The sequence below is a fragment of the Aotus nancymaae genome, unplaced genomic scaffold (genome assembly GCF_030222135.1).
Source record: "Aotus nancymaae isolate 86718 unplaced genomic scaffold, 86718_ANA_hifiasm-v0.15.2.pri h1tg000008l, whole genome shotgun sequence".
Classification (NCBI taxonomy): domain Eukaryota; kingdom Metazoa; phylum Chordata; class Mammalia; order Primates; family Aotidae; genus Aotus; species Aotus nancymaae.
The window spans coordinates 62,201,412-62,222,358 of NW_026988419.1; positions in this window are offsets into that span (position 1 = coordinate 62,201,412).

A 20,947-nucleotide genomic window follows, 5' to 3' on the forward strand; every position below is an offset into this window, starting at 1 on the left:
CCAAGTGCTAGGATTACAGGCCTGAGCTACCGCACCTGGCTACCAGACATTTTAAAACATGGGTGAGCCCCTGGGTTTTGTGATGATCCCATTTTATAATAAGGAGCCTAAGGTCAGTTGCCTAGCCTCAGCCTTGACTGTGGGAGCCCACGGGGCCTACTGCAGAGCTCCAAAGGCCATTCTGAGTGGTTTTCACAACTAGCTGTGAAAAGTGATGTTAGGGTGGCTTTGCCCCAGGAACTGCTTTAAAGTTTGTTTCTTCAACCTGAGGTAGAGTTTTCCAAGGTAGAGATGGTATCTAGGTTTTGATCCCTACTTAGGAGTTAAATGAAATACAAACTAAAAAGGCTTTCACAGTGAAGAAGGGCAAAAACTTGTAGCTGGAGGGTTCTGCTAGAGGGGTTTATTTTTGTTTCATTTTGCTTTTAGAAGAAAGTGAGAGGGGACCTCTCGATTGCCCCAGGTAGGAACTGGGGTCACTGGGAGAATGGAATTAGAGGTCTCAGTGCTTTAGGAGGAGACAGTATTAGGTACTCAGTCCTGAGGGAAATAGGAGGTTTTATTAATGCTTACCTCACATCGATTAGGTGTCTGAAAGGATGCGGAAGTAAATCCAGGTAAGTTGAGAAAAATGCCCAGTATCATACAGCTGCAAAGAGGCAAAGCTAGGCCAAACACCAGGGAGAGGACTTCATTCTTTTTTTCCCCTCTTTAAGCTGAGTTTGCCTTAGGAGTCAAAGAAGGAGAAGAGAGGGTTGTTGCTCATAACCTTTTTGTTTTTCCAATCTCTCTGTATTTTGTTTTATATGGTAGCCCTTACACTATATGTCCAACTATTAGTGTTAAAATTTGGCCCCAGTGTGATCTTTGGTAGCTGCTTTTGTTTTCTGGTAAGATGAAATGTTACAGGCTCACTCTTATACATTCTGTGCCCTAAGCCTGGAGTCAGCCATTTCTCCAAAGTGCTTTGTTTTCAAAACACATTTCTTTCATATCAATTTTTAGTGTATTTGTGCATCTATACATATATACATATGTATATATATGCTTATACATGTTGGTATTTATATGTAAACATTAACAACAATTGCTATGTATACATATATATAACTTCAGAATTATATCAGTATTATTAGGCTGGGTACGGTTGGCTCATACCTGTAACCCCAGCACTTTGGGAGGCCAAGGTGGGAGGATTGTCTGAGCCCAGGAGTTCAAAACCATCCTGGGCAACATAGTGAGACCCTGTCTCTACAAAAAATAAATTAGGTCCTGATTTTTAAAAATCTAAACATTATATATATAATTTTTCACTCCTATTGCCTTTCAGATAAATGGTAGCATACTGCTTACTATATAATTCTTCCTTCCCTGTCTTTTTTTACTTCACTATATATATGTGAGATAAACATAATTTTATTATACAAATAATTCTGGCTGGGAGCAGTGGCTCACGCTTGTAATACCAGCACTTTGAGAGGCCAAGTGGGATGGATCACGTGAGGTGTCAGGAGTTTGAGACCAGCCTGGCCAACATAAGTGAAACCCATCTCTACTAGAAATACAAAAATTAGCCAGGCCTGGTGGTATGCCTGTAATCCCAGCTATTTGGGAGGCTGAGGCACAAGGATTGCTTGAACCTGGGAAGTAGAGGTTGCAGTGAGCCAAGATCATGCCACTGCACTCCAGCTTCAGCAAGAGAACAAGACTGTCAAAAGAAAAATAAACAATTCTAAAGTTATATTCAGTACTTACAAGTATAAACATGGAATTAAGCATTAGAGTTTCAGAGGAAAAAAAATATTATAGAGAATTGTTTTCTATTCTTCTAAAACGCCCAAGTACAGACAGACTGTTCTGTGGGCCTATGCTAGGAAAGTTAAATTTCAGCCTAGCGCAGTGGCTCACACCTGTAATCCCAGCACTTGGGAGGCCGAGGTGAGTGGATCACTTGAGGTCAGGAGTTCAAGACCAGGCTGGCCAACATGGTGAAATGCAACCCATTCTCTACTAAAAATACAAGCTGGGTGTGGTGGTGTGTGCCTATAATCCCAGCTACTCCGGAGGTTGAGGCAGGAAAAGCAGAATAATTGAACCTGGAAGGCAGAAGTTGCAATGAGCAGAGATCATGCCCCAGCCTGGGTGACAGTGAGACTCAGTCAAAAAAAAAAAAAGTCAAATTTCCTCTCTTCACACACTTAGTAGGCAAGCCATATCAACAGGAACCAGTATCTCAGTTTTATTTATTTTTATTTGGTTAGCCATACTTTAAAGACTAATCCTTAAGTTTGTCTTCTAAATTAAATAACTATAAATGTTCTTCGCTTTTTTATTTTGAGATGGAGTCTTGCTCTGTTGCCCAGGCTGGAGTGCAGTGGTGTGATCTTGGTTCACTGCAACATCCACCTCCCAGGTTCAAGCGATTCTCCTTCAGCCTTCCGAGTAGCTGGGACTAAAGGCGCCTGCCACCACGCCCAACTAATTTTTTGTATTTTTGGTAGAGACGAGGTTTCACCCTGTTAGCCAGGATAGTCTCGATTTCCTGACCTCGTGATGTGCCCACCTCGGCCTCCCAAAGTGCTGGGATTACAGGTGTGAGCCACTGTGCCTGGCCTTTCACTTCTTAATGACCATCTGGTGTAGTTTTGTTTTTAAAGTAATAATCACCTTTGACACTTGCCTGAATTTCCAAGATGTGACCGTTTTCAGTATCCTAGTACTTAAGGAGGAAAAATATGTAAATAAAATTCCTTTATGCAAATGCTTTCTGCAACTCTCATTGCCAGCCAAATTCTTGTAAATCATGATAAACAGATGCTACTGAACTAAATGAGTAAGTAAAATTATGGAGATAGATTCTATTTATCTTATTTTTTCAGTGTTGGGGAGGGAGAAAAGGATATTAACTAAATTTTATCTGTCTGCATGATGATTAGGGCAGACACCAAGAACTCTATTAATTGATTTCAGCAAGGCAGGATTTGGGACTCAACTGGAGAGCTGCCCCTGGTAAGAGAAAAGTTCTGTTGCAACTTTGCTTGACCAGAGAACTGTGTTTGGAAACAGTTCAATATCAAGCTTGCTAGGTCTCTGTCCATTGTTAAGCTTTTTGTTGCTTTTTCCCCCTAACTTTTAAAAAAATTGTAGTAAAATTCACATAACATAAAATTTACCACTTTAACCATTTCAAAGTATACAATTAGGTGGCTTACAGTACATTCACAGTGTTGTGCAACCATCATCATTATGTCACGCTAAAACATTTTCATCACTCCTCAAAGAAACCTCAGACTCATTAAAAAGTCACTCTCCTTTTTTTCCCATTCTCCAACCCATGAGCACCTACTGCTTTCTGTCTCTATGGATTTGCCTATATTCGGGACATTTGGAAACATACAATATGTTGCTTTTTGTATATTTGGCTTTTTAGGGGTGTTTTTGAGATGGAGTCTTGCTCTTTTGCCAGGCTGGAGTGCAGTGGTGTAATTTCAGTTCGCTGCAACCTCTACCTCCCAGGCCCAAGCAACCCTCTTGCCTTAGCCTCCCAAGCAGCTGGGACCACAGGCACGTGCCACCTAGCCTAGCCATTTCCTGTATTTTTAGAGACGGGGTTTCACCATGTTGACCAGGATGGTCTTGATCTCTTGATCTCATGATCCGCTCCCAAAGTGCTGAGGCTACAAGCGTGAGCCACCACACCCAGCCTGGCTTTTTGGTTGTTCTAAATAGATATGGTCTTACTGTGTCACCCAGGCTGGAGTGCAGCATGTGTGTGATCATAGCTCACTGTGGCCTGGAACTCCTTGGGTTCAAGCAATCCTGTCAGCTCAGCCTCCGAAGCAGCTGAAAATTACAGGCATGAGCCACTATACTCAGCTGGCTTCTTTCACTTAGCCTAATGTTTTCAAGATTTATTCATGTTAAGCCAGTTATGGTGATTCACACCTGTAATCCCAGCACTTTGGGATGCTGAGGCAGGTGGATCACTTGAGGTCAGGAGTTTGAGATCATCCTGGTCAACATAATGAAACCGCATCTCTACTAAAAACATAAAAATTAGCTGGACATGGTGGTGGGTGCCTGTAATCTCAGCTACTTGGGAGGCTGAAGCATGAGAATCACTGGAACCTGGGAGGCGGACGTTGCAGTGAGCCGAGACTGTGCCATTGCACTCCAGCCTGGGTGACAAGAGCGAGACTCCGTGTCAAAAAAAAAAAGATTCATCCGTGTTGTATGTATAATTATTTCATTCCTCTTTATGCCCAAATATTCCATTGTATGGATGTACCACAATTTATCCATTTATCAGTTGGTGGACATTTTTGTTGTTTTCACCATTTGGCTAGTATGAATAGTGCTACTATGAACATTTCACTTACACATCTTAGTTTGAACACCTAATTTCACTTCTCTTTGGTATATACCTAGGAGTGGAATCACTGGATCATATGGTAATTGTATATTTAGCTTTCTGAGGAGCTACCAAACTTTTTCTTAGTGGCTGCATCATTTTACATTTCCACTAGTAATGTGTGAGGGCTCCAATTTCTCCATGTCCTTGTCAACACTTGTTATTTTCTGATTTGTATGTTTGTTCTGTAGGCGTCCTAGTAGGCATGAAATGGTAACTCATTGTGATTTTGGCTTACATTCCTTAATAACAGATAATGTAGAGCATACTTTTATGTGCTTATTGGCTATTAGATTATCTTTGGAAAGACATCTACTTCAGCCCTTGGCTTATTTTTGTTTTTATTTATTTAAGAGACAGGGTCTGGCTCTGTCACCCAGGCTGGAGTACAGTGGCATGAGCATAGCCTCAACCTCTTGAGCTCAAGCAGTCCTCACACTTGGCCTCCCAAAGCACTAGGATTACAGGTGTAAGCCACTGTGTTCAGACTCTGCCCATTTTTAAATTGGTTTATTTTCATTTGTTTAGAGTTTTAAGAGTTCTTTATGTATTCTGGATATTAGATCCTTATCAGATATGTGATCTGCAATTATTTTCTCCCATTTCTGCGGGTTTTCCACTTTCATTTTATTTATTTATTTTTTTGAGATGAAGTCTTGCTCTGTCACCCAGACTGGAGTGCAGTGGTGCGATCTTGACTCACTGCAACCTCCACCTCCCGGGTTCAAGCGATTCCCCTGCCTCAGCCTTCTGAGTAGCTGGGACTACAGGTGTGCACCACCATGCCCAGCTAATTTTTTTTATTTTTTTAGTAGAGATGGGGTTTCACCATGGCTAGGATAGTCTCAATCTCCTGACCTCATGATCCACCCGCCTCGGCCTCCCAAAGTGCTGGGATTACAGGTGTGAGCCACCACGCCTGGCCTTCCACTTTTATTTTTAACAGCTTTATGGAGATATAATTCCCATAGCATGCAAACATTTGAAATGTTTCCTTAAAGTATACAATCAGTGTTTTTTAGCATATCCACAAATATGTATAACCATCACTACCATCAACTTTAGAACATTTTCAGCACCTCAGGAAGAACCCTGTATCCTTTAGTTATTATCCCTATCTCTCATCCCTGTTTCCTCAAGGTCTAAGCAACCATGAACCTGTTAACACTTTCTGTCTGTATGGATTCCCCTATTTTGAGCTTTCATATGAATAGAATCATAAAGTATGCGGACTTTTGTGACTGACTTCTTTCATGTGGCGCATACTGTTTTCAATGTTCATCCATGTTGTAGCATGTATGTACTTCATTTCTTTTTATGCCAAATAATATTCCATTATGTGGGAATATCACATTGTCACTTGCCCACTGATGAGCATTTGGGTTGCTTCTACTTTCTAGGGATTATAAATAATGCTGATATAAACATGTCCAAGTTTTTGTGTGCACATCTATTTCCATTTCTCATAAGTATATATTTAGGAGTAGAATTGCTGGGTCATATGGTAACTGTTTTTAATTGTTTGAGGAACTGCCAGACTGTCTTTTCACTGGCTTGTGTTCTTTGATGCACAAAAATTTTAACAAAGTCCAATTTATCTTTTTTTTTTTTTTTTTTTTGCTCCTTGTTCTTTTGGTATTATATCTAAGAATCCACTGCCAAGTCCAATGAAGATTTACTCCTATGTTTTCTTCTAAGAATTATATTTAGGTATTACATTATAATGTAATGGTATTAGGTATTACATTACATTATATTAGGTCTTACTTTATATTCTTACATTTAGGTCTACAATCCATTTCGAGTTAACTTTTGTATACAGTGTGAGCTAGGGATCTACCTTCATACTTTTGCATATGAATATTAAATATCCCAGCACCATTTCTTGAAAAGACTATTCTTTCCCCCATTGAATGATCTTGACACCCTTGTTGAAAATCAATTGACCACCAATATATATGTGTATTACTGGACTCCCAGTTCTGTTCCATTGATCTTTACATTTTTATGCCAGTCCCATACTGTGTTTATTACAAAAAACTGTAGTTAATTAGTTTTTTATTTTTTTGGAGACAGAGTCTTGCTCTGTCACCAGATTGTAGTGCAGTGGTGGGATCTCGGCTCACTGAAACTTCCGCCTCCCAGGTTCAAGCAATTCTCCTGCCTCAGCCTTCTGGGTAGCTGGGACTACAGGCGCGCACTACCACGCCCAGCTAATTTTTGTATTTTTAGTAGAGACGGGGTTTCACCATATTGGCCAGGATGGTCTCCATCTCTTGACCTTGTGATCCACCTGCCTCGGCCTCCCAAGTGCTGGGGTTACAGGTGTGAGCCACCACTCCTGGCCACAAAACTAGTTTTGTAGGTAAGTTGTGAAATTGAGAAATGTGTAACTTTGTTCTAATATTGTTTTGGCATTTTGGGGTCCTTTGCAACTTGATGTGAATTAAGGTATTAGCTTGTCCTTTTCTGTGAAAATGGAAGTTGGAATTTTGATTGAGAATATACTTATATACTAGATCTATAGTTCAACTTGGGGGAATGTTGCCATTTTAACAATATTAAGTTCTCCAATCTATGAACATGAGATGTCTTTCCATTTATTTAGGACTTCTTTAATTTCAACAATGGTTTAGTTTCCATTGTATAAGTCTTGCATATCCCTGGTTAAATTTATTCCTAAGTACTCTATTCTTTTTGATACTATTGTAGCTGAAATTGTTCTCTTTTTAAATTTTATTTAGAAATCAATTTTTTATAGAGATAGGTTCTTGCTATGTTGCCCTGGCTGCTCAAACTCTTGGTCTCCAGCAGTCCTCCCATTTTGGCCTCCCAAAGTGCTGGGATTAAAGGCATGAGCCACCAGACACCCAGCCTGAAATTTTTTCTTGTTTTTTTTTTGAGAAACCAGTCTTACCCTGTGGCCCAGGCTGGAGTACAGTGGTGTGACCTTGGCTAACTGCAACCTCCGCCTCCTGGGTTCAAATGATTCTCCTGCCCCAGCCTCCTGAGTAGCTGGGATTACCGGCACGTATCACCATGCCCAGCTAATTTTTTTGTAGTTTTGGTAGAGACGGGATTTCACCATGTTGGCCAGGCTGGTCTGGAACTCCCGACCTCAGGTGATCCACCTGCCTCTGCCTCCCAAAATGCTGGAATTACAGGCATGAGCCATCGCATCTGGCTGAATTGTTTTCTTAATTTCATTTTCAGATCATTCATTGCTTATAAATAGAAATACAACTCACTTTTGTATATCAATGTTACTTTTATTTTTAAGGGAACTGCTTTCCCATCGGTGCATTCTTGAGAACTTTTGCTAATTCTCTGAGTTCATCAGTCACTCTCTGGCCCTCGCTCAGTCTTTCTAAATGCTGAAAGATATTACTACCCTACTTAGTCTTACTCCATCTTGATATGAGCATTTCAACACTACCTTATTAACAAGAAGTCGACACTTCTAAATTAACCGTAGACAGCACTTCCTTTGAAGATGTTGAAATGTCAAGACAGACATAAAGAGACATATGGGAAATAAACCTATGTTTATTATATTTTAGATTCTTTATCATTATTTTGCTCAATATATTTTGATGGTCATAGAAGTATATTTTGCACTTTGGGAGGCTGAGGCAAGAGGATTGCTTGAGACCAGGAGTTCAGGAGCAGTGTGGGCAGCATAGACCTCATCTCTACAAAAAACGGAAAAATTAGCCAGGTGTGGTGGTGCATGCTTTATAATTCCAGCTACTTGAGAGGCTGAGGCAGGATCTCTTGAGCCAAGGAATTTGAGATTGCAGTGAGCTGATGACACCACTGTGCTCCAGCCTGGGTGACAGAGTGAGACTCTGTTTCAAAAACAAAAAGTGTCTTTTAATTACTTATTATAGAAAATTAGAATGTCATAATTAAAATCACCCATAATTCTTCTACTTACAAGTAACCGCAGTTAAGAATTGGGTTGTTTGGCTGGTCGTGGTGGCTTATGCCTGTTATCCCAGCACTTTGGGAGGCCGAGGCGGGTGGATTACCTGAGGTCAGGAGTTCAAGACCAGCCTAGCCAACAAGGTGAAACTCCATCTGTATTAAAAATACAAAAATTAGTCAGGCATGATGGTGCGTGCCTGTAAGCCCAGCTACTAGAGGGGCTGGCGCAGGAGGATCACTTGAACTTGGGAGGCGGAGGTTGCAGTGAGCCGAGATCATGCCAGTGCTCTCCAGCCTGGGCAACAGAATGAAACTCCATCTCAAAAAAAAAAATAAAAAAGGAATTGGGTTATTCATAGGTACTGAACCTGAGTATTATTAACATTATTAAGATTATATGGCCAGATGTGGTGGCTTGTGCCTCTAATCTCAGTACTTTGGGAGGCCGAGGTGGGAAGATCACTTGAGGTCAGGAGTTTGAGACCAGTGTGGCCAATATGGCAAAACCCTGTCTCTACTACAAATACAAAAATTAGTGGGGTTTGGTGGGGCATGCCTGTAATCCTAGCTACTTGGAGGCTGGGGCATGAGAATTGCTAGGGCCAACCCAGCAAGACTCTGTCTCAAAAAAAAAATTATATGCTATGTAAAGTTTTATCCCTCTACCCTTTGTTTTACATCTAAATTATGTGATAATGACTTACTGTTAGGAAACATCAATTTAAATGCACTATTAGAAGTAAGAGTAATTTCTTTACATTTATTTGGACAGCTACTTGTGGCATGTCTTTTTCATGGATCATTTTTCTTTTTCAAAATTAAAGTAATAACATGCGCTTGGTATCTTAGTCCATTTTCTGTTGCTTACAATACCTGAAACTCAATAATTTACAAAGAAAAGGAATTTATTTCTTATAGTTATGGAGGCTGAGAAGTCCAAGGTTGAGGGTCCATTTCTGGTGACCATCTTCTTCCTGGGGGGGCACTCTGCACAGAGTCCAAAGGTAGCACAGAATGTCACGTGGAGAGGGGCTGAGCAGGCTAGCTCAGGTCTCTCTTCCTCTTCTTATAAAGCCACTGACCCACTCCCATGATAACCCATTAACCCATTACTTCATTTACACATTAATCCATGAATAGATTACTATATTCTTGAGGGCAGAACCCTCATAACTCCATCATTTCTTAAAGGGTCCAACTCTCAACACTGCCACATTGGGGATTAAGTTTCAACATGAGTTTTGGAGGGAACAAATATTCAAATCATAGTATTTGGTTAAAACAATCAAATAGTTCTGAAAGTTTTACAATAAAAAGCAATAGCTCCTTTCTCCACCTCTCCAGAACCCCACCCCTATTTTCCAGAGAGCAACCACTTTTAACTTCAGTTTTTATAACTTTGGAGGAATAACCTCTGTATCTCAACTAATAATTCTTTCCTGATATTTCTTGGTGTATAAACTGATTTACTCATTGACTTCCTGACCTCTTTTCCCCACTACTGCTACCAACTTCTGGCAACTCTCCTTTTATTTTTGCATGATCAAGGCTGATAATATTTACCTTTTGTTTTAAAAATGTCTTCGGGCCGGGCGCGGTGGCTCAAGCCTGTAATCCCAGCACTTTGGGAGGCCAAGGCGGGTGGATCACGAGGTCGAGAGATCGAGACCATCCTGGTCAACATTGTGAAACCCCGTCTCTATTAATACAAAAAAATTAGCTGGGCATGGTGGCGCGTGCCTGTAATCCCAGCTACTCAGGAGGCTGAGGCAGGAGAATTGCCTGAACCCAGGAGGCGGAGGTTGCGGTGAGCCGAGATCGCGCCATTGCACTCCAGCCTGGGTAACAAGAGCGAGACTCCGTCTCAAAAAAAAAAAAAAAAAAAAAAAAAAAAAAAAAAAAATGTCTTCTAAGCCTTGTCTCTAGGATAGTTCAAAAGACTGAGAAAAAGCAAACAATGTACATTAATAAGATGATACAGCATCCTTTACTATAGTTGCAAGTAATATGTTTGTTTTTTTCTTTTTTGAGACAGGGTCTGACTCTGTCATCTAGGCTGGAGTGCAGTGGTGTGATCTCGGCTCACTGCAAACTCTGCCTGCCGGGTTCAAGTGATTCTCTCACCTCAGCCTCCCAAGTAGCTGAGACTACAGGTGTGTTCCACCATACCTGACTAATTTTTGTATTTTTTGTTAGAGACGAGGTTTCGCCATGTTGTCTAGGCTTGTCTCGAACGTCTGACCTCAAGTTATCCTCCTGCCTTGGCCTCCCAAGGTGCTGGGATTGTGAGTGTGAGGCACTGTGCCTGGCTGAGTGAGCCTTCCCTTCAGTTCTTGATGACAACCTATGGCCAGCCTCTCAAGGGAGAATCTTCTCAGTTGTCACCATCAATTGGACTATCCATTCTTATACTCCAGTGATTATTTAAAATTATCCTACATTTTATTTTCTTAACTTTCTTATAGATAGGTTAAAATTTCTCCTAGGTTTTTAGATTGTCTTTATTCTTAAAAGGAAAATGAAATACATACTGTATCACATATTTAATCTTTCTTCTTTCTTATTCTACTTATTGCTTGGAACCCTCTCCATTCTTCTCTTGAAGCCACTAAATTACTCCCCTATTTTGTGACACAATTGTCTTAAGATGGTTAAGTTACATCATTTCTTGTAACCCAAATTTTCCCTTAGTTTCCCCTCTAGTTGTGCTGGGGTACATCCTTGGGCAATTTAGTTGGCAAGGTTAAGAGGTAAGTCATTGCACACATTGAATATTACTGTGCTCAAACTTAGTTATTAGTTTGATTGGAAAGAGAATGTGAACTCAAATTTCTCTTTGGAGTTTTGTAGTTTTGTTCCCTCATCCTTCAGCAGTCTTTGCTGGTGAGAATCTTGGTTTTTTCACAAGTGACCTGTGTTTTACTCATTGAAGTCTTTTGGGAATCTCTCTCTCTCTTTTTTTTTTTTTAATTTTATTTTTTTGAAACAGTCTCACTCCATCACCCAGGATGGAGTCCAGTGGTACGATCTCAGCTCACTGCAACCTCTGCCTTCTGGGTTTAAGCAATTCTTGTGCCTCAGCCTCCTGAGTGACTGGGAATACAGGTGCATGCCACCACCCCAGCTAATTTTTGTATTTTTAGTAGAGACGGGGTTTTGCCATGTTTGTCAACTCCTGAGACCTCAGGTGATCCACCTGCCTCGGCCTCCTAAAGTGCTGGGATTTCAGGCGTGACCTACCATGGATGGCCAGGATCTCTCCATTCTTTTTTATTTTTTGTTTTCCTGATTACAAAGTTAATCTATGTTTATTGTAGAAAACGTGGGAAATGCTTGAAAGCATAAAGAAGAAAATAAAGGTAACTCTAATCTTACCACCTGAGATAATAAACATTGTTAACATTTTAACATATTCTGTTTTCTGTGTCTGGGTATATATACTTTTTGGTTTTTTGCTTAACAAAAATGTTACAGGCGTGGTGGCTTATGCCTGTAATCCCAGCACTTTGGGAGGCTGAGGAGGGCCAAGGTGAGATGATTGCTTGAGGCCAGGAGTTTGAGACCAACCTGAGCAGCATAGCAAGACCCTATCTCTACAAAAGTAAAAGATACTAGCCAGGTGTGGTGGCACAAGCCTATAGTCCTAGCTACTTGGGAGACTGAGGCAGGATTGATGGAGCCCAGGGGTTCAAGCTTGCAGTGACCTGTGTGTCATAGGACTCTAATCTGGATGACAGAGCAAGACCTTGTCTCCAAAAACAAACAAAAAAAAGGTGGGGGAGGAGGGCATATTGGAGATACTGTTTTGCAACTTGATTTTTTCAAATTAGGTTTTTGCTCTGAACATTATTTTGCTTTCTTTTTATTATTATTATTATTTATTATTATTATTTTTTTTTGAGATAGAGTCTCGCTCTGTTGCCAGGCTGGAGTGCAGTGGCGCGATCTTGGCTCACTGCAACCTCCACCTCCCAAGCTCAAGTGATTCCCCTGCCTCAGCCTCCTGAGTAGCTGGGACTACAGGTGTGTGCCAGGACTCCTGGCTAATTTTTTGTATTTTAGTAGTGACGGGGTTTCACCATGTTGGCCAGGATTGTCTCAATCTCTGACCTCGTGATCCACCCACCTCAACGTCCCAAAGTGCTGGGATTACAGGTGTGAGCCACTGCGCCGGGCAGGGTGGGTTTCTTCTGAGACCTCCCTCCTTGGCTTGTCGATGGTGTCTTGTGTCTTCATGTCATCTCTCAGTACCTGTATCCTAATATCCTTTTGTATAAGGACGTCAGCCCTATTGGATTAGATCCCACCCATATGGTCTCATTTGATTTTAATTGCCTCTCTTAAAGGCCCTATCTCCAAATACAGTCTGACATACAAGGGATTAGAAGTCAACAAATGCATTTTGGGAGGACACAACTGAGTCCATAGGAGCTATGCCCAGGGCATTCTGGAGGTCTGTCTCCCATCTGGCTAGCCTCTGGCTTCATCCATTACCTTCTAGAGCAGGGGTTTTTAAGACCGTAGCTCCACATTAGAATCATCTGGTGAGCTCAAAAAATAACAGTTATAACCTAGCCCCTGCCCCGGATTAATTAAATCAGAATCTCAAAAGGTAGGGCCCTGGGTATCAGCAGGTTTTAAAAGTTCCTTCATGATTCTAATACGCAGCCAGGGTTGAGACCCACAGCTCTAGGGTTAAAATAAGTGACAAGAGCGGCGAGCCAGGGAATGATGGTCTCCTGTGGTAGTGAGCGCACTGCTGCCATGGCTAGAGGGAGAGAAATCAGGAGCATCCCGACACGTTTCACATGCCTCTTCACAGTATGAAGAGGATGGGGCATTAGAAGAAGAAAAAACAAAAGAGGTAGGGAAATATCCATCCCACCAGTTAAAATGAGAAATTCTATGACATGAATTACATGAAATTAGAAACAAAAAAAAAAAAAAAAAGGAAAAGCAGGAAGGCACAAGATACCTTGTGGAAGTGAAGAAACAGATGAATAGGGGTTGATAAGAGTCTCCTCTGTGACAGCCTGATTTCTATGTTTTACTTTAGAAATTTCCAACTGAGCAGAATTTATGCAATCAGTTTTATAAAATGCAAAAATCAACTGTCAGCTTTATTGTTCAGCCTGGGAACTCGCCACCCAGCAGTCAGAAATCACAGGCTCAGGATGGGAAGCCAGGGCAGCACCAGGTCCTTAACCAGCCTCATCCTTGGCCACATGCACTCAGCAGACCTCGCTTCTGCTCTGATCTTTCTTTCCTTCCCACTCCCAACCCTCCCCTCGGGCTGTTTCTGGGGCTAGATGCTGTTTGCGAATTGCCACTGGGGATGTTGCCTATTCCTGAAGTCATTTATATTGGTATTACTACAGTAAATTCTTTATGAAATAAAAATCAATAGTCACCGACATCCTGAGTAGTGAGGAAAATAATTGTTTATGGCACTCAGCTTAAGCTGTTCTGGTAATCACGTTGAAAAATACAATATTTATTCATTAGATCAAATTTAATGAGGCCTCCTGGCAGTAATTATAAAAATTACTGTAGCAGTAAATTACTAATGAGTTGTGATGTGCTTCCTACCTGTGAAGAAGGACTGGGGGTTGAAAAAGCCTGCTACCCAGATGAGGAGGCGAGGGAGGGAGCCCTGCGGCCCGCGCCGCTCTCTCACCCAGGCAGGGAAGGATCAGTGTACCCAGACCACAAAAGCAAACAAGAAAAAAAGACTGAGGACACACAACCAGGGGGATTCCTGCAGCCGTCGGAGCAGGATCAAGATTAGAGCATTCTTTTTCCCCAAAGGTGAGCATCGCCTCAGCGACTTGGTGTTGCTGGCGTGCTGAGGTCACAGAGGAGCACTCATCTGATGCCTGGGAAGGACAGGGCTTCTTATTAAGGCTGGGAAATGATTCCAGGCACATGCCGCCCTTCAAGTCTGAGGCCTTGACTCTGACCGCGGAGGTGCAGGTTTTGCTCGGCTCTTTCAAAACCTGCCGTGGAGCATGGCGCCTGCTGTAACGCAAGCACAGCTGATGGTTTTTACAAGCTCCTGGGGGTTTCTTCCTGCTCTGAAGGATCAGAACTGGCTACAATTTTGCTCTTTTATTTATAGCGGGGAGCTAAGTTCTTTTTATTTTAAGGATGCAAGTAATTAATTTTGATTAAGGAGCTGTATATAAAAAAGCCAGAAAATCTGATCTGAGGGCAGGCACAGGTTTTAAAAAGTACATTAGCAGAGTTAAATGGAAACATTAAATCTTAGGGAAGTATGGTTGGACACGGCATTGTTGTGCAGTTTTCTGGGTTAATGTGGACGGTAAATTGCAGCCTTACCACATAGCAGGGCTATGTCAATTCATCCTCGGTAGCCTCTGTTCCCTAGACATAGAGCCATGGCCTGCTGATGAGGGACTAACCACATCAGGTTACAGCCTCCCACCCCACGGGCAGCTGGAATCTGGGAACCAGCAGAAACACCCTCTGAAGCCTCAGCATTGCTCTCCCCTGAAAAGCGTCTCTGAATAGCGGGCAGGCTGTCGTCTGGAGTGACAGCTATCTATTCAGGTAGTGGCTGCTATTGTCTTCTCACTTGTAACACCAAGAGGAATTTTGTTTAATTTTAAGAATTCTGACAGCATCTCAGAATGTCACACTCCAAGTGGGTCCAACCCCTCCTCTCATAGGGAGGGCACAATGACATTAGAGTGTACAGTTTTTTCTTTAAATTGCAGATGCCTTAAAGTGAGATTGTCAGGTTTGTTGGCTTGTCAGACTAAAGTATCAAGATTGTCACAGTGTATTATATCACTATAATATGATCATTGTACATGAAACTAATGAATAATATTGTACTTAGTGGTGGGACGGAGTCACATTAACATTAGAAGCGGTGAGCAGCCTTGCATTTTACCCAGGAGAATCTGGGAAGGATGGCTACCCTGTGTGATGTAAGGCCAGAATTTCATCATCCAGGGGAGGTCAGGAAGCCCTCTTTGGACAAGGAGGTTAGGAGGTGGCCAGCTAAGTGCTGTGTTGGGAACAGCAGAGTAGAAGGGTGGCTGGGGGCTCCTCAGGGAGGCTGATTGAAGTGTTTGCACCGTAATAGGCGCACAGAAAATGGTTTTTGAAGGAAGGAGTAAATGTCAGTTGTGAGTTTTCTTCACAATTAGAATCACATGCAGCCAAACTAGAAGCAATTTGATGAGGATGCAGTGGAAGCTGCAGTGTTGGCCCTGCTTACGCCCTCCTTGACCATTCATTCATTCATGCATTCATCAGGTCTTAATAAGCCCTACTACATGCCAGGCACCATGCCAGGCCCTACGTCTGTGTAGCAGGCCCAGCCCTGCCTTTGTAAGGCTGGAAAGGCAGCAGTGCAGATGCCGAACAAGGACACGTACAAAGCAATACCCCGAGTCCCTGCAGGGTAAGTGCTCTGAAGGCATTTGAAGCCCCTGTGAACTGAAGGAAGGTCAGATGATCTGGAAGGAAGCAGGAGCACCACAGTCACTACCTGGGGAATGTGCCCGCTGGGGTCAGACAGAACTGAGTTTGAGTTTGGGCTAGTTTACATCTCTGAGTTGTCAGGGACTAAATAATATCATCGGTCAAGCCCTCAGCACAGGCCCTGGCCCATAGGAGAAATCCCATACATGGAAACAATCATGCTTACGGGGGAGGCAGGCTGGGGAGCTTATTGCATGTGGCAGTTTGAAGACACCTAAGTGCTTGTTCTGTGGTAGGTGGGCTTAGAGGGGATAGAGCAGATGAAGGCACAGGTAGATCAAGGCATGGCACTGCCGTGTTACCTGAGTTAGGATGCAGAAGAAATCAGGAGAGTGAGTATTTACATTGACTCAGGATGACAACATCCCACTGTAAACATTCATTTACTTTGTCAGCATCAAGCAACGTGTCTACATACTGCAGATTAGATTGCACATGATTGTCTGAGAAGAGCTTCCGGGGTTTGTTCTGTTCACAGACTGTACAGCCATACTCAGAAGCCTCGAATTCAATACAAATTCTTTTTTGAGTGCGTACAAGGTGGTAAATTTGAAGTCTGTGTTTTTTCCAAGGCAGACTGCTCTTCTGCCTACTATTACAGAAAGTCTGTTTCCTAAAATGGATAGGATTTACAGGGTTTATCTTTTCCAAAAGATGCAAGTGCATTCCTCTTACTAATGTTATTGTAAACGGCACTCATATTTGAAGGAGGAAAGTTTCCCGCAAGCACTGCAAATTAAACATTGGTACTCAGAGCCCTCGCAGAAGTCAAATACATTGGCATTTAGAGTCTGCAGAGTCAGCCCTGCCCGACCCGTGACCTCTATGTCTCCACACTCAAGAGCAGCGTGGTAAGATGCAGTTTGGGAGTTTCCTCATCTCTCCTGCCTCAGCAGCATAGCAAAGGCTGGCTCAGATTCATTTTTCATGGGTGGGTTGTGACATATTGATAAAGGATTAACCTGGGCCTGGTATTCTAGGAAAACGATTTAGTTAAAACACATATTTTATTCCACTTGTCTTCATCTATCTCTTCCCCTAGTTATTCTTGATATGAGTCATTGTCATTGGGAGTGGAGTGTGCATCATTAGTATTCCTGCTGGATATGACACAGCTTTTTCCCACCTATACTTCCAGAAGATCACAAGCTCTTATTTTCTGCGAATTTTCGTCTGGAGGCAAAGGCATTCACCGATGGGTTGACTGAGCTTCGTAACCAAAATGGCTGAACAAATGAGATGTGGGAATTCTAAACTGGCTTATCACTTCAAAATGCATAAGCTGGGGAGTGCTGGGGAGGGGAGAAGAGGGAAGAAGCAGGAAGAGAGCAGACACAGGCTGGAGACTCACCAGTCCTGCCAGGTGGGGCTTTGTCTGGCCCAGACTATCTCTGGTACGCAAGGGCACATGCACATTTTCACGCAGCTCCACTCTCCCTGGCCTTCAAGCCTGCTGCCCCGAGCTCCTTTTACAGTGCCAGGTCTGAGTGTGGCTGAAAGAGCCATCTGCAGAGCCTGCTCCATGCACATGGTCAGCTCTTTGTGGAAGCTGCTTACTGGGGGGACTTTAGAACTCAGCCTCTTTGTCCCACGAACCGCACACTTCTGTGGGTTTTTTCCCCCTAAATTGAACCACTCCTGTCCCTAATTGTGTCACTCCTGCTGTCACCTCTAGCCATCAGAGCCGGTGGCATGGTTCTGATTGTGTTGCAATGCGTCCTTGAAGCATTCTTTTTGTTTGTGTTCAATGGCTCTCCTTCAGCTCACAACACAGTGGTGGCAATGGTTTCCTAGGGTCACCCATTCTCCTCTGAGGACCAGCCCAGAAAAGCTCAGTCGTAATGAACGGGGCTTCAGACGGATGGACACACACACGGGCTTGAGAGCCCTCCTGGCTTTGGCCACTCTAACAAGATTTTGTCATTTGTGGCTTTTGCACATTGGAAAAACTTTCATCTCTGAGTTTCTATGGGCTATAAATACTTGGTAGGTTAAAAAGGAATCATTCAGAACATGAAATAAACATAACCTGGCACGTACACAGCAACACACCTCAACGGAGCCCTTCAACTTCTAGGCCAGAGCTGCAGGAATCGGAGACAGGGCTTCCTTCATCCCGTCTCGCATTCACTTCCCTCCCGGGCTGGGCACTGCTCTGGTTTCTGACCTCTTTTGGTTGGATATTTTCCTAATGAGGCAGGAGGATGAGGTCTCCATGTTCCTTACGCCTTTTAACCACTAACTGAAAACTGTTGATTTTGTTGGCATTGCGGAAAATGTTTAGGATGTATGGAAAACATGTTGTGGGTATTATATATCTACCATAAACCAAGAAAAGAGTCTGGCAGAGGGAAATTCTATCTTGATTCTGAAAAGTCACCACAATCCTGGTCTTTATAGCTTTTTTTTTTTCTAAACAATTGCTTTATTGTTTTTTTCAGAATATAAAAGGAAGACAGACTAAGAAAAAGAAAAACCAATTGTGTCTTCTAAAGATAGCATTCTTAACTTCTTGGTCTTGTGCTTTTTTTAATAAAAAGAAATTGAGGTAAACGTATATAAAGAAAAATGCGTAAATCATAAGTGAACATCTCAATATTTTAAAAGTCCTAAAAATTAGGTATACTCATGTCACTGTCACCTACCTTAGAACATTTCTTGTACTCTAGGAAACTCTGTTGTGTCCTCTCTTAGAAATACTCACTCAGAAGTCTCTCCCGCATGGCTGGCATGATGGTTTATGTCTATAATCCGAGCACTTTGGGAGGCTGAATGAGAGGATCACTTGAGCTCAGGAGTTCAAGACCAGGCTGGGCAACATGGTGAAATGTTGTTTCTACCAAAAATACAAAACTTAGCCAGATGTGGTGGCGGGTCCCTGTCATCCCAGCTACTCAGGAGGCTGCAGTGCAGGAATGGCTGGAGCCTGGGAGGTCGAGGCTGCAGTGAGCTGAAATTGTGCCACTGCACTCCAGTGTGGGCAACACAGTGAGACCCTGTTTCAAACAAACAAACAAAAAAGCGACAACGACAACAAAAGAAGTCTCTCCCCCAGAGGTAACCACCTTCTGATTTCAGGCTAATCCTTTTGTCACCTGTCGAGGGTGTCCAGGTTCTTGATGTCTTGAACAAAGAATTGAACAAAGCACACAAAGCAAGGAAGGAATGAAGGGGTTTATTGAAAATGAAAATATACTCCACAGTGTGGAAGTGGATCTGAGCATAGGGGCTCAAGGACCCTGTTACAGAATTTTGGGGAGTTTATTTATTATTTATTATTACTATTTTTTGAGACTGAGTTTCGCTCTTGTTACCCAGGCTGGAGTGCAATGGCACGATCTCGGCTCACTGCAACCTCCTCCTCCTGGGTTCAAACAATTCTCCTGCCTCAGCCTCCTGAGTCGCTGGGACTACAGGCGTGCGCCCCCATGCCCAGCTAATTTTTGTATTTTTAGTAGAGATGGGGTTTCACCATGTTGACCAGGATGGTCTCGATGTCTTGAGCTCGTGATCCACCCGCCTCGGCCTCCCAAAGTGCTGGGATTACAGGTGTGAGCCACTGTGCCCAGCCCCAGGGATCTTGGGGAGTTTAAATACCCTCTAGAGGATTCCATTGGTTACTTGGGGTACGCCCTATGTAAATGAGGAGGATGAAGTAAAGTTACAAAGTCCTTTATTATGGAGAGGATGTTTGCTCTCATAGCTGAAGGGTGAATCAGTCTTGTGTTCCTTGCCTCCAGACCCTGTTTTCCTGCCTCACTTTTATATATATACACACACACACACACACACGTATTTTGCTATAAATGTATATATTTTATTTGCATACACTGTTCTCTCTATATTTCACATTTTATACTTTATGTATGTCACAGATTTTAACAAAACTGGATCAGACTACTCATACAGTATTACAATCTGATACTCTCACTTTATGTAATATAAAAAATACATTTTTATTATATAATAGTTATGAAATAAAATTTGTACAGTATCACTATATAATATCACATTTATGTGCTGTATAAATATCTAATTATCACTTTATATATTATCTTTCTGTCAATAAATATAAAATAAAACCATCACTTTTAATGACTGCATTCCATTGTTGGGTAAAGCATAATTTGTAAACTACTTTCCTGCTAATATACATTTTAGCATCGTTCTCTTGTGATTATATTTTTAAATTGCCATTAGGGTGACATCTATGAACGGATTTATTCCAAAGGCTTTGTAATCCTATTTCACTGTTATTAACTATGAGTATTAATGCTTCTGTATTTTATATTGCCCATCACTTTTTGTTCCATTTATTTCCCTAGCACATATTTATCTTGTGGCTCGTGCTAAAGGACAGTGTGTGAATGTGTGTGTGTGTGCCTGTGCACATATGCACATGCATGCATGCCTGTGTACATGCATTCTATGTTGTTATTGTTATTCTAGTGGTTCCAATCCAGCTCAGTCTTGGAGCAGGAGATGTACAGTATGTTTGCATCCACACACCATATCGTAGATTTAAAAGTCATTAAAGAAATTCTCACCAGATTTCATTTCTAGTTGTTGGAGAATTTCTTCCACAGGCCATTCAATTCTTTTAATTTATAGGGGGAAAAAACCTGTCTCTGGCTCCAGTCCTCTGATAGAGTGAAGATGTTGTAATGTCACTCCTTCCACTTGAGTGGAAAGCACGCCCATGAATGCACACATGAATTTCCTTCCCCTGTAATCCATGAATATCACTGCCCTTGTTTCCCAGCCCCAGCCCCCAGGCTTTGTGTGATACTCCATGCTTTCTACCCAGAGTTAGATTCTCTGTCACAAAACTCCAGTGCTGTGGGTTGGCATGTTTGCTGAATTTTCAAATCAGGGGTTTATTTTCCTGGTCAGTTATTTAATTTATTTTTTAAAGACATCTTTTATTTTCAGTCAAAAAGACAAGTAAAAATAATTCTCAGAGATATGTGTTTAAAGTAAAAGGGGTTTTTATTAGGATGTTTGTTTACATCGACTCTACAGAATTCTTTTTAATCTAGAAGCCACAGGGATTATTATTTCTTTGTCATGGAATCCCTAGATCTTTGTGGGAGGCCT